A 23,868-nucleotide genomic window follows, 5' to 3' on the forward strand; every position below is an offset into this window, starting at 1 on the left:
AATTAAGAATATAGCAGATAAAATTTGGAGTCTTCATGTTGGAAGAAGCTAGGAAGTCTATTTTAGTTAGATTCCAAGTGGTCCATGGCTTTACTTATTTTGGCCTGAGCTCAACAGCTAATATGCAGGTGGACTGAAAGTATTGTCTGGGAAGATGGCTGTCAGAGTTGGGAATAGGACTAGAAAGCCGGATCAAAGCAGAGAGTAGCTCCCAAATACGGGCAAAATATATAAATACCGTTAACTGTAAACTGCATTGATCTGACCTAGGGTCCGTGTCTATTCATATTTAGCACAGGAGCCTGTGTAACCTGTCTGTCTGACTTGCATTCCATGGTCATAGCTAGGAATATTCTAGGCTTCACTACCTGTAGTGTTTTAAATCACTAAATTTGTGTTGATCTATTACTACCATCATGGGAAATTATTATTTATTAACAAGGAAGAACTTGAAAAGTACTATTTTCTAGAAATCAGTGAACTAGAGAGTCCAAAGCAACTTCAACCTGCCTCATTCGATGCCACAGCAATCCCTCTAGACTGTGAGTGATTTCACTAGAAAGAACGTTTCTGAGGGCAGCATCTGTGTTTTGTTCACTACTGCATTCTCAACATCTACAGAAGTGTCTGGGGGCCACCAGGTGTTGGTGCATCTGGTTGAGCATACATGTTAAAATACACAAGGACCCCCCTTCAGGTGGGAAGCTTCACAAGAAGTAGAGCCAGTGTTGCAGGTGTGTTTTTGTTGCTCTCCTTCTCTATCTCCTCCTTCCTTTCAATTTCTGACTGTCTCTATCCAGTAAATAAATAAAGATAATAAAAAAGTTTTAAAAAGAGAAAGAAGTATCTGACTCCATGTTACTTAGTGCATTTCTCAGTAAATATCACTCTAGACAATATAATTTACAGTTTATAATATAATTCACATACATAGTCAGATGGCCTAGAAATCAGTAACATGTTTATTGATCTCTGCTTCTCCCATCCTATTCCAAACTATTTTCTGGTCATTCAATTTACTACAGCCTCCCACCTTCTACGACACCCTTCTATTAATATATTCTAGTCTGAATGTTCTCTTGAAAAGACATATTGCAGGGGTCTGGCAGTAGTGCAGCGGGTTAAGCACACATGGTGAAAAGCTCAAGGACCAGTGTAAGGATCCGGGTTCGAGACCCCTGGCTCCCCACCTGCGCGGGGGGGGGTCACTTCAAGGGCAGTGAAGTAGGTCTGCAGGTGTCTGTCCTTCTCTCCTCCTCTCTGTCTCTCCTCATCTATTTCTCTCTATCCTATCCAAGAACAACAGCAATGACAATAGTAATATAACGATGACAACAACAAAGGTAACAACAAAGGCAACAAAATGGGAAAAAATGGCCTCCAGGAGCAGTGGATTTGTAGAGCAGGCACTGAGCCGCAGCAAGAACCCTGGAGACAAAAAATAGTAATAGGATATATTTCAGCATGTCAGTCTGCCCTGTAGCCACCACAGGTCCTAGGACAGAGGGCGGGGGAGAAACATCTTTGACAGGTGTGGCATCTGCATATGCTGACCTGTGCTTTCCCATGAAGGCGTATCTTTTATTTAAAATATTTATTTATTCTCTTTTGTTTTGCCCTTGTTGTTTTATTGTTGTAGTTAGTGATGCCGTCGTTGTTGGATAGGACAGAGAGAAATGGAGAGAGGAGGGGAAGACAGAGACAGGGAGAGAAAGACAGACACCTGCAGACCTGCTTCACTGCTTGTGAAGCGACTCCCCTGCAGGTGGGGAGCCAGGGCTCGAACCGGGATCCTCACACCGGTCCTTGCACTTTGTGCCTCGTGCACTTAACCTGCTGCACTACCACCCAATGCCCATGAAGCCTTATCTTAACATCCTTCTTGCCTTGTATAACCAGAAGAAGCTCAGTGTGCTAAGTCCCTTCTACGTCAGTACTTGAGCTCATGCTCTCACTTTTGTCTTGAATGTGTTTCCTTCCTCATTCTGCCCCCCCCCCCACAGTTACACCCATGTAATTCTTCTCACCCTTCGTTTGTCCTATCAAAACTCATTTCCTCCAGAAAGCATTTCTGTAACCTTTCCTGCCTGGTTAGTTGAACTCCCCCTTCCCCCTCATGTTCTCTTAAGAGCCCACACCTTTCTTTCTTTTTTTCTCCCTTCCTTCTTTCCTTCCTTCCATAGCATGCGTCACTTACTTCTCAACACCTAGTCTAAAGTCTTGCAAGGAAGCAGTGCACATTTGCAATATAAACGAGCTTGTAGGAGTTAGGGATTTCCCTAGTCACGCAGCTTGTACATGCTAGAACTCAGAATAGAACACAGGTGTTCTGACTTCCACATCATCGCATGATCCCACATGGTTTTCTCAGGAATTCCTGTTGGATAGTATGCCAGCTCCCTCTGGCTTCTGCTTCACCATATGCCTATATAGGGATAGATTTAATCCCATTCAAAGCTTTGGTCTATTTACATAAATCACTTTTACATTTACATAAAGCACTCCAGGGCATTGGTGGTTCAGTGATAGGATTCTCGCCTGCTCTGCCCCCTCCTTGTCACACTCTGATTTTCACCAGTCACTTTTCTCCCCACCCTCTCTATGTCACATCCTGTTTCCACCCTACTTGGCAAGTATATATAAAGACAGCATTGTGAGTTTTAGAGTGCTGTACCTTGAGTTTAGCTTAGCTCGTCTTAGATTGTGCTGCGTCCTGCATGAATAAAGAGATACTGCCTACAGCTCAACCATGAGTCCCTGGTCATCTGTTACCCGCCCGTGAAGCCAGCCCGGCAAAAACAACATAACCCGGCGAAAACAACAAATTCCTATTAGTATATCTGAAAAGCACTGGAGGAAGCACTACCAAGACTGGAGCAGTGACTGCTGTGGAAATGAATTGCAAAAAATAGACTCAGACAAGCCAGCCTGGCACATGAATTGGCGGCAGGATCTCTAGCTTTTGAGCCATGTTTCTTATTCCAAGAGGAAGAGTCAGTGCAAACTGCAGTCTGACAAAGACCTGACAGTTTTCTCTGGGAACTGCACTCACCAGATTTATCCAGCAAATCTGAGTGTGACTGCAAGAAAACCATCAACAGTGAGTTTACAAATTGTGAGTACCGTTGCAGGTAGCTGTCTTGGATAAAACTGGCTCTATAAAAATTAGACTTTTTTGTTTGTTTGTTTGTTTGCCTCCAGAGTTATCACTGGGTCTTGGTGCCAGCACTACGAATCCACTGTTATTGGAGCCCCCCCCCATTTTCTATTGGGTAGAAATGAGAAAAATTGAGAGAGGAGGGAGAGATAGAGAAGGAGAAAGAAAGACACCTGCAAACCTGCTTCACTGCTTGTGAAGTGTCCTTCCTGCCATTGAGAGCCGGGGGCTCGAACCCTGATCCTTGTGTGGGTCCTTTCTCATGGTACCATGCACGCTTACTCAGGTGCACCACCACCCCCCGCCTGGCGCTAAAATGTGTATATTGATGTCCTCATTTGTATTTAGATGGAGGATTTTAAAGGCACAAATTAAAGTTAAATGAGGTCATCAGCATGGATTCTTTATCTAGTAAGATTTATAGTTTTATAAAATAAAAAGGAGAGGTCAAGTGAGGATACATGAAGAAAGGAGTTTTCTGCACTCAAAAAGAGAGCTCTCACCAAAACCCAGCCCCTTGATCTTAAACTTCCAGCCTATAGAACCGTGAGAAAATAAATTTCTATTAAGTCACCCCATCTATGGTATTTTGTTCTGCCATCCTGAGCAGACTTAAGACAGTGCTCAAATGTTAGTAGCTTTAATTTGAACTGTACAATTGTTCTCATAAGAAGATTACAGCAAAATTAATGTCTGCTAAAAAGGATTATGCTGCATATCTGTTATTTTGCCAGTTCAGCTTCAATGCCCCCATTCTTTTAACAATAACACCTAGATTTTCCTTTGGAAAATCCAAATCTATCAACCCAGCAGTCTGGGTGGAATTACCAAGTATGCCATGCCTTCCTCTTGCTAAGGAGAACTCACAGGACCCAAGCCAAGCTAGACTGGACTGTAGTAGGAGTTTCAAAGTTAGCACAGTAACACAAGAGCTGGAAAATATTGAAGCTTATTTACTTCATCACCAGGGCTTCACAACTCCAGAATGACTTTTTCAGAAAGAGAAACAGAGAGGGGGGTGGGCAATGGCATACATGGCTAAGAGCACAAAGTGCACTAGGATTCAAAAAAAGGACACAAGTTGGAGCCCCCACTCCCCACCTGCAGCAGAGACACTTCATAAGTGGCGAAGCAGGTCTGCAGGAGCCTCTCTCTCTCTCTCTCTGTGTGTGTGTGTGTGTGTGTGTGTGTGTGTGTGTGTGTGTGTGTGTGTGTATTTTTTGCATGAATTTTTTCTTTCTGTAGAAGGCAAGTGGTGTTGCATCTGGTTGAGCACACATATTACGGTCAGAGTTCAAGTCCCCAGTCCCCACCTGCAGGGGGAATCCTCATAAGCTGTGCAGCAGGTCTGCAGATGTTTCTCTTTCTCTTTCCCTCTCTATCTCCTCCTTCCCTCTCAATTATTCTCTGTTCTATCAAATAAAAAGAGGGAGAGAGGAAAGAAGAAGAAATGGCTGTCAGGAGCACTGGATTCATAGTGCAAGTACCAAGTCCCAGCAATAACCCTGGTGGCGAAAGAAAGAAGGAGAGAGGGAGGGAAGAAGGGAAGAAAAAAGAAAAGAAGAGAAAAGAAAACATTGTCCTGGGAGTAGTGACACTGCAGGTGTGCAAAGCTCCAAAGCCACCAAAAATATATAAATACACAAAATAAAAAGAGGTTGGTGATTAGTATACATGTTAAGAAATTTGTCTGTGTTTCTAGAGATATTCTCTCTCTCTTTCTCACTCTCGTCTTTTTTAATCAGCAAAAGAATCTATTTGGAGTTGAGATTTTATTCTGAAATATTTATAGACCAATGAAACTTAAAAGAGGGCGGTACATTTTTTCTATTAAAATAACATAGATAGTATAGATCTGAAAAAATAATAGAATTCACCTTGTAAATCAATTTAAAAATCTTTCTATTGCATAAAGTTTAGGTTTGGGCTTTTTATTCTGTCATTTTAGCTGCTCTCCTAAAAATCTGCATCAGAGATATGGAAGGAGCCAGTGAATCAGAAAGAGATCTGAGAGCAAGCTACTCTGACTTTTGTAGTAGCATTTTGAATTGCAGAAACTTAGCTCCATTTTCCAGGCCTGGTGCATGTATGCTTCTCAGTTGTGATGAAAAGGAATGGAGGCTTGAGGGATGCTTGATGCATAATGATGAATATTTAAGAAACATCCATTTACTCACTGAAACGCTCCTGACATTTTGAATTATTTCTCTTTTCTAGAACACTTTATTTTGCTATTAATTTATTATGAATTATATTTGTTTTTAAAAAGGACTATATAGGGAGTTGGGCGGTAGCGCAGCGGGCTAAGTACATATGGCACGAAGTGCAAGGACCGGTGTTAGGATCCCAGTTCCAGCCTCTGGCTCCTCACCTGCAGGGGAGTCCCTTCACAAGTGGTGAAGCAGGCCTGCAGGTGTCTATCTTTCTCTCCCCCTCTCTGTCTTCCCCATCTCTTTCTGTTTCTCTCTGTCCTAACAATGACAACATCAATAACAACAATAATAACCACAACAACAATAAAAAAAAACAAGGGAAACAAAAGGGAAAATAAACAAATATAAAAAATTTTAAAAGGACTGTATAAAATACACCCTATAGTATTTGAGAAATAGAACATGACTTAATGTACAGCTCACAATATTTCCTGAATGCCTTTCTCACAGAAGCAGGACCCATAGTATTGTATAATGATCAGCCTCTTGGTTTTCGACACAGTTGTATCTTATACAAATAGACTCATGATGCATATCCCTTTGTGGCATATCTTTTGTTTAACATTAATTAATTTTTAAATTTAAGATATCCTTGTGTACCTTATCTCATTCATTTTATATTCCCATATAGTATTCTACTTGATAAATGTAGCATAGCTAATTCATTCATTTGTGGGTCATTTATGAATTTCTGCTGCTAAAAATAAGATTTCTGTGAGCACATTTTCTAGTGCACATATGCAAAAATGTCTTTAAAGTTCCTAATAGGAACAGAGTTGCTAGATCATAAGTTCACAAGTTCTGCACAAGTACAACCTATGAGATGCAAATACTTTTCATATGACTCTGTTATTCATATTCCAACACGCAAGTGACAGTGTTTCCATGACTCTGTACCCTTAATAGAGGAGGAATTATATGGCTTAATGATACCAGTGAAGTTCTCTCCGGAAGTATGACACAAGGATAGGGGACCCACAAGATATAACTCTAGTTTTCCCCCACGTGGTTCTAGTAAGTATAATTATATCCCTTTCATAACAGAGATTACTAGATGTTGTGTGCTTTACATTGGGTTCTAGTTCTCCCCTGCCAAGAGAATTGGATCAGTCCTGCTAATTTCACAGGCCCGCTTGGCCCCGCCCCAAGGAACCCCGCCAAAGTGCCAGAGTTCCTGAGTTACAGAGTAAGAGAGAGTGCTTGTGAGAGAGGGTTCCTGAGTTCCAGAGAGAGAGTTAGAGAGTTCCACAGTTGGAGAGTTGAAGAGTTGCAGAGGGCCAGAGGTTCCAGAGTTCGAGAGTTGGAGAGAGTGCCGCTGCCGCCGTTCTGTTTGGTGATTAGTTTGTCTTAGTTTATGAATCGTTGTTTCTGAATAAAGAAATACAGCTTCCCTGCCCAGCCGTTGTCTCTGCGTCTCTGTTACCCACCCGTGTAGCTAGCCTGGCCAGCAAGAGCCTTCCAAAAATTTTAACAACTAGAGTCTTAAGCATTTTTATTTTATTGTATTTGAAAGACAGAGAAATTGAAAGTGAAAGAGACTACAACACTGAAGATTCCTTCAAGGCAGTGTGGGTTAGACTTGAACCCAAGTTGTGCACATGGCAAAATAGCACACTATTCAAGAGATCTGGTAAAGTTCCATCGTTTTGTACAAAAAGAAGTCACACATTTTGTTAAATTAATGTCTAGTTAAATGATACTTATGCCACTGTAAGTAGTATTTTAAACAAGGTTTTTAGCTTTCTTTTTAAATATTTTATTGGATAGATACACAGAGAAATTTGAGAGTGAAAGGAGAGATAGAAAGGGTGGGAGAGAGAGACACCTGCAGTACTGCTTCACTATTTTTCCATGTGCACAACCAGGTGGACCAATACTTGAACCCTCTACATTTCTTTTTTATCTATTTCTTTATTGGGGGATTGATGTTTTACATTCGACAGTAAATACAATAGTTTGTACATGCATAACATTTCTCAGTTTTCCACAGAACAATACAACCCCCACTAGGTCCGCTGTCATCCTTTTTGGACCTGTATTCACCCTCCCACCCACCCCAGAGTCTTTTAATTTGGTGTAATACGCCAATTCCAGTTCAGGTTCTACTTGTGTTTTCTCTTCAGATCTTGTTTTTCAGTTTCTGCCTGAGAGTGAGATCAGCCCATATTCATCCTTCTGTTTCTGACTTCTTCTTCTAGCGTTTGCCCTTCTTCCGTAGCCAGTCAACAGCGTCAGGTTGAGCCTGATGTCTGCTTGTTGCTGGCTTTGAAAGTGACTGGGATCCATGTGGATTCAGTTGGCTAGGAAGGATCGTCAGTTTCCCCAATAAATGGGTACTCACGGGATGCACCACGAGAAGGTCGATCCAATGCATCCCACTTATTTCACTTAACATGATTTCTTCAAGCTCCAGAGCCCTCTACATTTCTCATGTATAGAAATGAGGTGCAGATGCACAGACACATAGTATATTTAACTTGAAATCAATAACTATGAAAATTTGTCATTGTTTTCTTAATAGACAATCTTTTATGTTGTTTTGTTGTTGTTATCATTGTTGTATTGTTTTGTTTGTTTTTACCAGAGCTCTGCTCGGCTCTGGCTTATGGTGATGTGGGAAATTGAACCTAGGACCTCAGAGTCTCAGGCATGAGAGTCTGTTTGCATATATATTATGCTATATCCTGACCCTTTAAAGGCAATCATATCACCTGAGAAATCTTTTTTTTCTCCTTTGTATGTATGTAGCTTCACGCATCCATGATTTCATCGCCACTCTAAGTTTTTTATTTTTTCATTCAGATTGAGAGAGGAGAGACACCACAACACTGGCATTTTTTCCCATGTAATACCAGGGTTTGGTCTTGGACTGCCTGTACGGCAAGGCAGGCAGGAACCCTACCCAGTGAGATAAATCTTCAGTCATTTCTCATTTAAAAATATATTTATTTATTCACTTATTTGATAGAGACAGAGAGAAACTGGGATGGAAAAGGGAAACAGAGAGAGAAAAGACACCTGCAGCACTACTTCACCACTCATGAAACTTCCTCTCTGCAGTGGGCACGGGGGCTTGAACCTAGGTCCTTGTACATGCTTACAGGTGTGCACTGTAGGGTGCACCACCACCAGTCCCTGTTGTCTCCATTTTAATTCTTTTTGTTGATGCTGTTGTTGCTGGGACTTTACCACCCTGATCAACTTTCAGGTAGGGAAGAAAAAAAAAATAAAAAGACAGCAAAGCAACAAATCTTCCCCTAGTGCAGTGAGGTTCAGACTCAAACCTACATCATACCCACGGCAAAGCAGGCACCCACCCAGGTGAGCTATCTTTCCAATCCTCATTTAGTTCTTAAATCTTTCTCTCCCTTTCTCTCTCTCTCTCTCTCTCTCTCTTTCATGTCTTTCCACACAAAGCTGCATAGAAATAGTGTTGATGGCTACTTTGTCTTGTTTGTAAACTTAAATGGGAATATTTCCAATTATTTAATACTAAATTTGGCATCTGGCATAAACATTTCGTACGTACTTTTAACAGATCCCATTATATGCCTCTGAGATCTCATTTCTGAGATGAAGTATTTCTCCCAGAAGCTAGGAGTGTTGCTGGCACATAGCCGTTAACTGTCAGCAAACAGCCTTCAACCAAAGAGTCATCTTGTCCAGATCATCTCCACTTCCTTGGGCAACTCAATTCTGGTAATGAGTTGGCATGGGATTTAAAGGCTCAGACTACTCACTCACCACAACTCCAAAGAACAATCCTTCTTTTAAAATTCTCTTTTAAAATTGGCTGAGGATTTATTTCCCTGAGGCTACAGTGAAATGCAACTTCTCCCTCTGCCCACTTCATTCCAGCACTTCCTGATAGAATCTCCTGCATATATGTCTGCATCTGAGGCTCTTCTTCCTGAGGAACCCAAGCTATGACAACTATGAGTTTGCCAGGTTGTGGGTTTTTTGTTGTTTGTTCCCCCCCAATCTAAATGAATGTTGAATTTTTGTTGTCTCTTAAGAGTAATCACATAATTTTTCTGTATTGATTTGTTCATGAGGTGGTAGACAAACTAAAAGTAAACCAATAGTAGACCAATTCATACGAGAAAGGGAATTTGATCATAATTTACTGCCTATTTTATTATGATTATTATTACTATTATTATTATTTCTTCCAGGGTTATCAGTAGGGCTCAATGGCAGCACCATGAACCCTCTGCTCCTGGCAGACATTTTTTTCTTAATTGGATAGAACAGAGAGAAATTGCAAGAGGATGGGGAGATAGAGAGAGGGAGGATAGGCACCTGCAGACCTGCTTCATCACTGGCGAAGCATCCCCCCGAAGGTGAGAAACCAAGAGCTTGAACCTAGATCCTCGTGCAGGTCCTTGTGCTTAGTAGAGTGTGCACTTAACTGTGTGTGCCACCACCTGACCTCCACGTACTGACTTTTGAATACGCTTTTAAATTCAATTTGCAGACCAGTTTTGTTTAGAATTGTTCTATACTCAACTGAGACTATAATTTTTTTTATTTGTTTTTGCTTGTGATGTTCTTATCTAGATTTGGCATTAAGGTAATGTTGACTTCTTAAATTAAGTTAGTGGGGATTCCCACGGTTTCCTTTCTGAAAGGATTTGTGTAAGTGGAGTGATATAAAGACAGTTGTGGTTTTTTAAATATCTAAATGGTTTGGATTTTCTTAGTGAGATTTGTTTAATGATTTCTAATTTGGTTGCATTGTGTTAGACAAGTGTCTTACATGGCACCGTTCCTTTAACTTGAGGCTTTATACAGAGTGGGCATTGCAGCTTTGATTATGATATATTACAATGCCAATTTTCAAAATGTCCCATGTGAGCTTCAAACAAATGTGTATATTCTAGGGAGTTATATTAATTGACTTTGCTCTTTAAATAATTTACATATTTATAAATGCTTTGGTCTGCCTTGCCTATAATCTGCCATTGTTGCCAATTTCTCTGGTTCTTTTGGTCTATACCCACCTAAGAATGTGTAGCAGTCACCAAAGTTAATGAAGGGAAAAAGAGAAAGCTAGGCATTAAGGTTTCACAGGGCAATTTTATTGAGGGCAAAGTAGCCCACCCAGGAGGGAAAGGATAAAAGGGAAGAGGAAAAGAGACTCCCACAGAAAAAAATAGTAATAATAGGAGGGGATCTCTGAGGAAGGGTTGGAGCCTTTATAGAAAGCTTCATTATCTCTTCCATCTGGGTGGAGACTTCACAGGCTGTGCCCATGTTCACTCAGTCAGTTCCTGCTATGATCCCTCTAATGGCTGCATGGGAATCTTATCTTCTGCACATCTGGGTGCTTGGCAACATTTGCAGCTTTATGAGTGTTATCTGCTTGACTCAATGGAACATCTTGAGTATGTTATCTTCTGATGGCATGAACTGTTGCCTTCTGTCTCACCATGAAAGATTTTAATATCCTCTGCCATGTATATAGATTTATCAGTTTCTCTGTAACTTGATGCACTTTTTGCTTTACATTTTTAAAGACTTCATTAGGCACACACTGGTCTTCAGCTGTTATATCATTCTGATGTTTAAACTTTTCCATCATAAGGTGACTTTAGGGAGTCGGGTTGTAGCGCAGTGGGTTAAGGGCAGGTGGCGCAAAGCACAAGGACCAGCATAAGGATCCCGGTTCGAACCCCGGCTCCCCACCTGCAGGGGAGTCGCTTCACAGGCAGTGAAGCAGGTCTGCAGGTGTCTATCTTTCTCTCCTCCTCTCTGTCTTCCCCTCCTCTCTCCATTTCTCTCTGTCCTATCCAACGACAACAACAATAATAATAACTACAACAATAAAACAACAAGGGCAACAAAAGGGAATAAATAAATAAAATAAATATTTTAAAAAAACATAAGGTGACTTTATATTTTCATCTAGTATTTAAAAGCTATACTAGCTTTTGTTCAGATGATATCTGTATAGCTCTGAGATCTTTTTATTTTCAAGCTTTTTCTGACTTCTATTTATGCATATGTCCTAGAGCATAATAAGATTTTATTCAGTTTGCCAAAAGTTGCCTTTAAGTAGAGAATTCTGGTATTTATATGTTTGGATTTACTCAATCACTGTATGTATGGTGTTCTTTCTACTTGCTATACTTTCTCTGTTTCTTTCTTTTTCCTTCTTGCTTTCACTTACTCTTGTTTAAAAAACTTTCAAGGATAAGGATAAGAAGAAGGAGGAGGAGCAGGAGGAGGAAGAAGAAGAAAGTCCAGCTTAGAGGCCCATGTTCAATCTCTGGCCTGAGCATACCTGAGTTTAGCAATGTTCTGATAGCTGCTCCTCTCTCTCATTAAAATAAATAATTGTTTGAAATTCTAAGAGTTGTTTTTGGTTTTTTCCATTTCATTTTTCCTCCTCTGTTTAGAAACAATACTGTTTGTTGCTAACCTTTTAATGGCAACCCAAACTATTTTAATATACGTACTTGAAAACCATATTTAATGGGCTTGAGGGACAACATAGTGGTTCTGCAGATTTTCTTTTTTAAATCTTTTTTTTATTTTTTTATTATTGGATAGAAACAGAGAGAAATTGAGGGGGGAGAGGGAGAGAGAAAGAGAATCACCTGTAGCTCTGCCTCATCATTCATGAAGCTTTTCCCCTGCAGGTGGGGACTAGTTGTTTGAACCCCGGTCCTTGTGCACTTTGATGTGTGCAAAAGACTTTCATGTCTGAGGCTCTGAGGTTCTAGGTGCAATTTCCAGCACCATCTTAAACCGGAGCTGAGCAGTATTCTGGTATTTCTCTGTATCCCTCTTTAATTAATAAATAAGATTTTTAAAAATACATTTAATATCTCATTTTCCAGAATTCTGGTTTATACTCCTGTTTGGGAAATATTTGGTTTCCTTACTTTTGGGTCAGCATAATGGTATATAAGAAAGAGGGAGGAAAGAAAGGTAGAACAAAAAAAAATTATTTATTCCAAGGTTTCAGTATTTCACATAAGAAATTAATTCTCAACAATAATCTTCTTCTTCTAGCATTTGCCCTTCTTCCATAGCCAGTCAACAGCATCTGCTTGTTGCTGGCTTTGAAAGTGACTGGGATCCATGTGGATTCAGTAGGCTAGGAAGGATCGTCAGTTTCCCCAATGAATGGGTACTCACGGGATGCACCACAGGAAGGTCGATCCAATGCATCCCTACCACACTATCAGACATGATCATATGAATTTATCTTCCTAACATTTTACTAAGATTATTCAGAATAAATTAGTAAAATAATCCAGAATAAATTAAAACTCACATGAAACAGTCTTTAAAGGAACTGAAGTATAAAAAGGCATTTAGCAACAACCACTTAGCACAGTTTTAGTTATACGCCACACCCTTTGCCAAGTTTTCTCCTCTAAAAAGAGGTTCTTTCCTGAGAATCAACTAATTCTCAAACCTCCAATGACATTAGCACTGGTCATATAAATATATTCACAATCAAGTCTAAACAAGTATAGTCAAACAAGATTTACTATGCCTCAGGTCTTCAATTCAGTGAGAGGTCTCGGGTCAGTAATATTTATAAACAAAACCTGTCACTACTGCCTGAGTTGGCTCTTTATCTGTTGATGTTGTCAACGATGAGTGTTGATTAAAACGAAGAGAGCATTATGTGAACATCTGGGTCTCAGTTCAACCAATTTTCTAAGCTTTTCACCACCATGGGAAATGGTAATTGAAATTTAATGTTCCTGAAAGGTATAACATAAAGACAGGATAGCAAATAGATTTCACCTCAAATGCCAACTTATTACTATTGATGGCAACTCACTGGATCACTGTCCTGCACAGGATTAAACAACCACCATTCCCATTCTGATTAAAAGAGAGGTATCTTCCATTAGCGATGTCTCTGCCAGGTGGTATAGGCAGGACAGGAGTGGGAAATGGTTAACATGTACCCTATTATTTTATAATCTTATATATAACTATAAAATCAACAATAAGCATAAATTTAAAAATAAAATAAAAATAAATTCAAGACAGAGTAAATGGAAAAACAAATATTCAAATAAATGAGAAGCATTTGCAATTCAGATTATCTTTCTTTCCAAAACATGGATTTGGAGTACACCAGCAATTAATACTAGTATCCAGGCAGCTGTTGCATTTTAGCTGATAATTTTAATGATCTCAAGGGATTGTAACTGTAGCGGAACCTCAAAGCAGAGTTTTTGTCCTCCAGCCAAGTCAGTTCACCAGGAATTACCAGAGTATACAGTGAACTAACTTATTGCATTTGCAGCCATAGGCTAATTGGAAAACATATCTTTAGATGATAGGGACAGGGAAAGAGTTAAGAATTGATTATGCAGTTGTTGAGGGCTATCTAACAACATAGATATATTCTTTATAAATATATTATAGAGTGTGGTCTGGGAGGTGGCACAGTGGATGGAGTATTGGACTCTCAAGCAAGAGGTCCTGAGTTTGATCCCTGGCAGCACATGTGCCAGAGTGATGTCTGGTTCTTTCTCTCTCTCTCCTCCTATCTTTCTCATAAATAAATAAATAAATATTAAAAAATAAATAAACATATTATATAAATATATTCCAATAGTTTCATTAACTCTTCAAGGAAGGGGCTGGTCAGTGATGTACCTGGGAGAGTAATCATATTAAAATACACAAGGATTCTAGTTCAAGCCCCCAGTCCCCAGACAGCAGGGGAACACTTCACAAGCAATGAAGCGATACCGTAGATTTCTCTCTTCCTCTGTCTCTCCTTTTCCTCTCGGTTTCTCTCTGTCTCTATCCAAAAAAAAAAAAAAGAATAAAGAAAATATTTCAAAAATCTGCAAGGAATTTGACATTTATTTTTTTAAAAAGAATATTTCATAGGGATTTTTTTAAATTACTTATCACTGTTGTAATCTTTGTTCAGTCTCTCTGCTTCTCTATCTTTATAAGGAGAAAAGGAAAGGGGAAGGGAAGGGAAAGGAAGGGAAGGGAAGGGAAGAGGAGGGGAGGGGAGGGGAGGGGAGGGGAGGGGAGGGGAGGGAAGGGAAGGGAAGGGAAGGGAAGGGAAGGGAAGGGAAGGGAAAAAGAAGCACAGAACTCTGGTGGTAGGAACCATATGAAATTATACCCCTATTATCTTACAATTTTGTAAATCAATATTAAATCGCTAATAAAAATAAATTTAAAAAAAGGACTACAAAAGCTGGATATGGGCAAGAGACTGGCTCATATAATGATGGCATGTTTTTGTCATTACAAGGTCACCCCATTACCTAGGACCCTAGTCAGGGAATCCTTGGATTCCCACACAGATGTGATGGTCCTAGACCTCTGTCTGATAAGACCCTTCTCTTTACTGCCACTTGTCACTTCCATCAGGAATGAAATCAACTGGTTTTTTTTTTTTATGGAGAAAGAATCTATTAAACCTTTTTCTATGGTGATGTTTATATTCTATTTCTGTTCTATTTCTCTTCTGTCTTTCTTTCTTTCTTTCTCTATCATTGTTTCACTGTTCTGGACCAACATTTTCAGAGAGAAAGAAAGAAACAAAGAGGGAAAGAAACTATAGCATCAGAGCTTCACCCAATGTGACAGGGACAGGTTTTGAACCTAGGTCACACAATGCAATATAGGATGCAATATAGGCATCCTTCCAGCTGAACCATCTAGCTGTCTTTTTTGAAAGCAATTTGAACCTTAGGGTCAGCTTGCCAGACTATATTTAATACTATGGAAACATCTGTGCCTAGTGGCAGTTAAATTTAGAGTATTATTTCTATCCCTTGAATAAGATCCACAGTAATCTAGCAATTTATCGTGCAATGTATATTCCATAAATAATATACTGTTTCCTGACTTGAAGGATCCCTAATACTTTATTTCTGGGGCTGCAACACTTCCCCTAATGGTAGTTTTTGGACTTCTCCTAGCAATAAGTAAATCATGTGGATTCTACTTAGTAATTGAATCTGTTTAATTATAACAGCACATGACCCATATTCTAAATATTGACAGTCTCCAAGTGTTTAACCTTTATCGTTCTGTTTGTTTAAGTCCCTGAGAGTCTCTCTTCTCTTACATCTTGCCTGGATACAACAGAATGTTCAATGACTTCCAGCACTACTCCTGATTTTAAGTTTATATAAGTAAGTGGAAAAAAATTTTTTAGGAATTCTACCAACTCTCACAATAGAGATTCCCAGACACCTCATTCCCCAAACTTATAATTTAATGAGTCTGGGGCAGGTCCTGGAAATCTATGCTTTTTTTATTTGTTTGTTTTGTTTTTTTCATATTTTTCTTATTTTCTTCTCTGTTTAATCTATGTATTCATAAGACTCCTCCTTCCAGTCAATTTTACTGTGAGCCTAAAATTTATCTTAAAGATAAAGCCTACTTTTAAATGAAAATGAGTCAAAAATTTTAAAATACAACCTCCTACTCCCGGTGACTCTGACTACCTGCATTGATTATTTCTGGAGATTTCTCTAACAAAATTAAGAGCCTGAGTGTTGTCTCCATGGTCTAAATTCCTCTAGTTCCATCTAGTGGACAAAAATAGAATGCATGGTCTATAATGCATTAAAACACGGAACATAAGATTAGAATGTCAGTGGGTTGAGCACTGATTGAATTCTCAAAGATTAAGTCCCAAGTGCAACCCCCAGAATTGTTTATGTCAAAGAGATGCTCTGATTGTCTCCCCACCAGTGATAAATAAAGCTTTAAAAATAAACTGCATTGGGAGTTGAGCTGTAGCACAGCGGGTTAAGCGCAGGTGGCGCAAAGCACAAGGACCGGCATAAGGATCCCGGTTCGAACCCCGGCTCCCCACCTGCAGGGGAGTCGCTTCACAGGCGGTGAAGCAGGTCTGCAGGTGTCTATCTTTCTCTCCTCCTCTCTGTCTTCCCCTCCTCTCTCCATTTCTCTCTGTCCTATCCAACAACGACAACAACAATAATAACTACAACAATAAAACAACAAGGGCAACAAAAGGGAATAAATAAATAAAATAAATATTAAAAATAAATAAATAAATAAAATAAACTGCATTACTCTTTTTTTAAGTTTTTTTATTTATTTTATTTTATTTATTTATTCCCTTTTGTTGCCCTTTTTTTTTGTTGTTGTTGTAGTTATTATTGTTGTTGTCGTTGTTGGATAGGACAGAGAGAAATGGAGAGAGGGAGGGGAAGACAGAGAGGAGGAGAGAAAGATAGACACCTGCAGACCTGCTTCACCGCCTGTGAAGCGACTCCCCTGCAGGTGGGGAGCCGGGGCTCGAACCGGGATCCTTATGCCGGTCTTTGTGCTTTGCACCACCTGCGCTTAGCCCACTGTACTACAGCCCGACTCCCGCATTACTCTTTTTTTAAAGACAAATTATGAGATGCATTTGGGAAAAGGAAGTAAGTCACTCCAGTGACATGTGGACCTGGATCCTAGGTGTGAAGAAGTCCCATATCTAGAGTATCTTCTTTAACTCCATGGCTGCTTTTACTGGGTAGAACTCAAGTTCATATAATAGGTACAAGCACATACAGAGTTTTCTCATCACCAACACTTGCAGATTACATTCACATGTCTCTGCTCACAGAGCCCAAATCTGATTGGGATTTCTGAGCACAGAGCTAAAGAGATTTTAGAACTCAGTAAATTTTATGTGAGGTTTATCTCACTCCCTGCACTTAATGTATCTGCTTCCAGTGCAGAGGCGGAAGTTAGTATCTGTTTAATTATCCCATGTGCACTAGACTGACAACCCTGTCATGTGACACAATGACTATGTGACATAGCCAGGAAACACTAAGCTATGAAGTAGAACTTATAGAAGGTGGCTCTTCCTTTTGCATTACTTACTCCTGGAACCGGTGTAGTAGTACAAAGTTCCTCCTTTGGGGTGAGCCCTGATCCAATGTGCACTGCACACAGGTTACTGATTATGCTTAAATTGCTATAGCCTACAACTCGGGCCAATCTTGGTAGATAACAGAGTGAATCCACTGCCTCGAATTCACTTCTGTGTGTTCAGAAGAGTAAGTTAGCTTAATGTGCAGCTTGGCGATACGAGAATCCGGCATGAAGCCCAGCCAGTCTATCTTGGCGTTACTCTCGATCGCACTCTGTCATTTCACGAACATCTCATAAAAACTGCAGCAAAGGTGGGCGCGAGGAATAACATCATTGCAAGACTGGCCAGCTCCTCATGGGGCACGAGCGCTTCCACACTACGATCATCATCTCTGGCATTATGCTATTCCACTGCAGAATACTGTGCCCCAGTATGGTTCCGTAGCCCCCATGTCCACTTGGTCGATTCCAAATTATATTCCTCCATGAGGATCATTTCTGGAACCATCCGTTCCACCCCGGTTCCGTGGCTGCCAGTTCTTAGCAACATCGCCCCGCCAGCCAGATATTTGTTGGGATGCGGCATCATCTAAGTTCATTTCCCACGTCTACGCTCGACCGGACCTGCCAATATACGTGGATATCTTCGCCCACCCTGTCCAACGCTTGATGTCTCGTCACCCAATCTGGTCCCCTACGCCTACACTGAACTTCTCTGTTCCAGACTCTTGGAAACAGAGTTGGCAGTCAGCTGAGGTAAAGAACAAGCACCTCATCACAGACCCCTGCAAGCGTCAACCCGGCTTTGACCTAGCACGTTATGATTGGGCCCTCCTCCATCGCTATCGAACAGGCCATGGCCGGTGCACAGCTATGTTCCATCGCTGGGGAGCCAGAGACGACCCGAACTGCCCCTGCGGCTACAGACAGACTATGACCCACGTAGTCAATGACTGCCACCTCTCCAGATTCAAAGGAGGTCTCGAAACTTGACATCAGGCTCAACCTGACGCTGTTGACTGGCTACGGAAGAAGGGCAAACGCAAGAAGAAGAAGAAGAAGAAGAAGAAGGAGAAGGAGAAGGAGAAGGAGAAGGAGAAGGAGAAGGAGAAGGAGAAGAAGAAGAAGAAGAAGAAGAAGAAGAAGAAGAAGAAGAAGAAGAAGAAGAAGAAGAGGAAGAAGAAGAAGAGTAAGTCATAAAGCCGATACTTGAGGCTTGCAATTCATTCCGGTCACAAGCAGATAAGAAACTTTTCCCAGTGGAATCTGTATTTCAAACGAACCAGAAACGATCTGCTTTCTTGATGCAACCTAAACTTGTGAAATACACAGCTTGACAGAAGTATCAAGGAGGAGTCAGGTGGTGGCTCACTCAGTAAAGTTCAAGCCAGTCCCCATCTGCAGGGGAAAAACTTTACAAGTGAAGCAGTGTTGCAGGCGTCTCTCCTGTTCTCTCCCTTTATTTCTATCTCACACCCTCTATCAAAAAAAGAAAGAAAGAAATTATTTTTTTAATTTTAATTATCTTTACTTATTTATTGGCTAGAAACAGTCAGAAATTGAGAGGGGAGGGGGACATAGAGTGGAAGAGAGGCAGAGAGACACCCGCAACACTGCTTTACCACTTGCAAAGCTTTCCCCCTGCAGATGGGGACCGGTGGGGCTCGAACCTGGGTCCTTGTGCAATGTAACATATGCACTCAACCAGGTGTACCACCACCTGGCCCTGAGAGAAAAAATTTAAATGACTACTAGTAACAGTAAAGTCACACAGGGACTGAAAACCTGTGACAATCCTGGTAGCAAATAAATAAACAAATATATAAATAGCAACTCTGAATTAAAATACATAGATAGTTAACACCCTTCTCTTAAGAGACTGTCCTTACTCATCATGTATTCTTCACTCCCTTGTATTAAACTAACTAGCCAAATGTCAATGAGTTTGTTTCTGGACTTTTTTGTTGTTGTTGTTCTAGTCATCTAGATCTGTTTGAATTCTAGCACCATAACATTCCCACGTTCAAGCTTGACCCCCACCACACTGAAAGAAGTTTCAATGCTGTGTTTTCTCCCTCTTTCTCTCTCTCTTCCTCACGCTCTCTTTCTGCTTCTCTGTCTCTATCTAAAAAAATAAAATGAAAAGTAAAATCTAATTATCTTTCTCTAACACAATACTCTGTTCACTACCATAGCTTTGCAATGTAGTTTAATCAGAAGTTTGATGCCTTCCATCTGTGTTAATTTTTTCTTAAGGTTATTTTGACTATTCATGCTATTAGGAAAGGTCTCCACTCCATGACTTGTTAATTAAACCTAGCAATTTCTTTCTGGTAAATACAAATAGCAAGCTTCTGAAAATTCTCCACAAAATGATGGCCTATTCCAGCAATTTTTTTGGGTAATTCAAAAGTGTCGCTTGTGGGGCCGGCGGGACACAGAAAAAGGAGGTTTGGAGCAGAAAGGGAACACAATGCTTTATTTGCGCTGGCACCTCAGAGTTGGGTGAGAGAAAAAAATGGCTGCCTTGCACAGCAACCTTCCCTGAGTCTAATCACTGAAGTGAAAGGTGGGCAAGAGAGTGAGGGGTGGAAGAAGGAGGGCTTTTATGGGAATAACTTATGAAAATGAAAATAGCTTATGAGAATGGGAAGGGGGAGGAATAACCATAGCACTCCAGGGTAGGATAATAACTCTCGTAAGAATGGGAAGGAGGAGTAACCATAGCACTCCAACTATCGAGGGGAATTGACAATGCCCTGAGGGCACAACATGGCAGAACAGGCTCTCCGAGAATGTCCCAACTCTCCCGGGAACTAGCAAGCCTGAGGGGACAACATGGCAGATGTGACTGCATCTGCACAATTTCCCAGCACAAAAGTGGCTTACAAGATATGGATGGAAAGTTGTACATAAGTAATTTATATACCAGAAAATGCAAAATTTCCAACACTGTTAAGTTAGTTGGTGTATCCATCTAGATTTATAGTTATCAACAGTTCTCCAATGAATATAGGGAAATAAACTTGAAGAAAAAAATCAGTTGTATTTCACTTTGTTGTACATGCATGCTTAAAGATAGTCATACAATAATTTTAACCATATATTTCTTGATTGATTGATTGATTGATAAGGTCAACTCAGCTGTGAGACCAGACTTGTATGCAACTTTTCTGAAAACTTAGCTTTAGAGAACTGTTAATAAATGCTATGGTCTTGATATACTTTTAATATCTGGACTCAACAATGTTTATAAGCAATAGTTTATAATAATGCTTTTCAAAGTATTAGTAAAATTAACTTAATTATGGTTTATTTATTGTTTTGGGTGGGTTTGGGGTTTTATTTGTTTGTTTGTTTGTTTGTTTGTTTTGTCTTTGAGTCTAACAGACAGGAGTTTGGGAATCTATGGACTTCAGGAGTTTTCATGCTAAATAGCTATGCACATAGGCATTTTCATCATTTTCATCAAACATTTAGATTCAAGAGAGCTATAAAAGCAGCTACTGTACTAAAAAGGTTATGAAGCTGTATCTATTTGGAATATACAGATTAATAATGTACCAGAAATATATTAAAGATGTAAAATTTGAAAAAAAAATCACAGGTCATGGTTTGTTTGATCTGCTAATTGGGCTATTAGTTTGTGCATGACTTAATGTTTTTTCAAATATTATTAGATTTTCCAGATGAAAGAAAAGGCCAGAGCTACCAGGGCTTAACTTATTTCTTGTATTATCACTTAGATGAACCCCTGGCAAGCAATGATTTCAACAAGACTCATTTTAATGCATGAAAAACTATTGCTTTTTAAATAGAGTATGAGAAGCCTTATACACCCCCAGGTAAAATTTCATAAGTAAATGTAAGTTTTGTAATTATAATTACAATTACTGGCATAAAGTTAAGTCCAATGAACTAAATATAATCACTAGTGCCTTGACTTAAAAATGTAAGAGATTCTCTCATAACTTTTGACGTAACTTAATTCTAAATATAACAAGCTCATCTTATTTGATGACACTTCATTTTATTGTGTTTTGCAGACATTGTGGGAGGTTTTGTAGCTGTTTGTAGCAACCCTGCATTAAGCAAATCTCTTGACATTTTCCAACAGCATGTCCTTGCAGTGTGTCTCTGCCACATCTTGATAACTCATAAAAGATTTCAAACTTTTTTTATCATTAATATATCTGTTACAGTGAGTGCCCTGTGCTCAGTGATCTTAGATTTTACTATAGTAAATTGTTGGAATACCACAGAATGTGCCCCATATTAGACAGAAAAATTCAATAAATGTTGTGTATTTTCTGACTGCTCCATTAGCCGTCTGTTTTTTCTCTCTCCCTCTCTCTTTCTCACTCTCTCTCTCTCTCTCACCCCTCCCTCTCTCTCTTTCCTCACTGCTCACCCCTCCCTCTCTTTCCTCTCTCTCTCTCTCTCTCTCTCTCACTCACTCTCTCACCCCTCCCTCTCTCTCTTTCCTCACTGTCTCTTTTGCTACCAGGGCTATCACTGAGGTTTGGTGAGGCACAACTAATCCACTACTTTTGGTGGTCATTTATTTCCTTTGTGGTTTTTGTTTGCTTTGTTTGTTTTTGTTGTTTCCTCCTTTCTTGGGAATGGAGAGATAGAGAAGGAGAGAGAAAAATAGACATGTGCAGCAGTGTTTTAACACTCGAGAACATAGAGGGGAGTATACCCCAAAACACAAAAGAAAGTCACTGAAACAAACGAAGATAAAAGAGTTATGGGAACTTTTTTTTTTTAATTTTTGCTAGTGATTTACAAAATCATAAGATAGTAAGGATATGAAAGCCAGGTGCCCAACAACAGATTAGTGGCTAAGAAAGTTGTGGTATGTATACACAATGGAATACTACGCAGCTACTAAGAACAATGAACCCACCTTTTCGGATCCATCTTGGATGGAGCTAGAAGGAATTATGTTAAGTGAGCTAAACGCTAGAAGAAGAAGTCAGAAAGATAAAGATGAGTATGGGATGATCCCACTCATAAACAGAAGTTGAGAAAGAATAACAGAAAGGAAAATTAAAAGCAGAATTTGACTAAATTTAGAGTAGGGCACCAAAGTAAAAACCCTGGGTTGAGGGTGAAAGTGGATACTTGGCTTCATGGGGCCAGACTTCCCTGGACAGACAACCCCACCAATGTGTCCTTGGAGCTCTGCTTCCCCAGAGCCCTTCCCTGCTAGGGAAAGAGAGAGACAGGCTGGGAGTATGGGTTGACCTGTCAACGCCCATGTTCAGCAGAGAAGCAATTACAGAAGCCAGACCAAAAAAAAAAAAAAATCCTTTGTAACAAATTCCTTTGGTTAGCATCTCTAATCCCATAAATACTTATTAGATAACACTACAAATAGCCAACATTTCAAATATAAAAAAAAAACAATTAACAATTGACATTTTCAAGGGTGATTTTACTTGTAACCAGTAATGTAGCACAACATAGCGCAAAGCGCAAGGACCCTCTCAGGGATCTAGGTTCGAGCCCCGGCTCCCCACATGGGGGGTGGGATGGGACCTTCATAGGTGGTGATGTCTTCCCCTGCTCTCTTGATTTCTCTCTATCCTATCCAACAGCAATAGTAACAACAATAAACAACAAGGGCAACAAAAGGGAAAAACCAGCCTCCAAGAGCAGTGGATTCATAGTAGGCACCGAGTCCAAGCAGTAACTCTGGAGGCAAAATAATAATAACAATAATAATAATAAAAATAATAATGAATTTTTAAAAGAAATTAATGTTTCTAGATGTGTTTTTATACAGTTTTTAAGTGTTTATATTTATTTCCTAAGTACCTTTATTCTGTAGCCAAACCTCTATGTGTACTGTTTGCTTGTTTACACTGCAGTATTTATAGATCTTATAGGGGAATTTCTTCTTTTTTTTCTTTTTTAAAATCTTTATTTATTTATTGCATAGGGACAGCCAGAAATTGAAAGGGAAGAAAGAGATAGGGACAGAGATAGAGAGACACCTGTAAGGCTTGGAGTATGGACCGACCTGTCAACGCCCATGCTCAGCAGAGAAACAGCTACAGAAGCCAGAACTCCTACCTTCTGCCCCCCATAAACAACCTTGATCCAAACTCCCAGCGGGGGAGAAGTGATAGGATGAAGATAAGAGGACTCTGAACTCCAGCTCCATCAGCACCCAGAGAGAGACAAAGAAAAGGAGAGGGACCTATGGAGGTAGTTGTGGTGTCATGAGTGGCTTGGAGGGGAAGAGAAGATTGAATCAGAAAAAAAGAGGCTGACAATTATATGTAAATGTGGACAGATAGTTGTAGAGATGATGGTTGGCCCATGTCTACAACCTTAAGGGAACTGTGGTGGATTGCAGTGGGGAGACTGAAGATTCAGAACTTTGGTGGTGGGAATGGTATGGATTCAAACCCCTGCTGACAAATAATTCTGTAATATAAAAATAAATAAGTAAATACAGAGAAAGTAGAATGGACATTACCACAGAGGGAGGAATGAAGGAAATGGAGAGATGTTAATAGAAAATTGCAGTTATGGGAGCTGGGTGGTGGTGCACCTGGTTGAACACACATGTTACAAAGCACAAGGACCCAGGTTTGAGCCCCCAGTCCCCACCTGCAGGGGGAAAGCTCTGCAAGTGGT

This window comes from Erinaceus europaeus, chromosome 4, assembly GCF_950295315.1.
Source record: "Erinaceus europaeus chromosome 4, mEriEur2.1, whole genome shotgun sequence".
Classification (NCBI taxonomy): Eukaryota; Metazoa; Chordata; class Mammalia; order Eulipotyphla; family Erinaceidae; genus Erinaceus; species Erinaceus europaeus.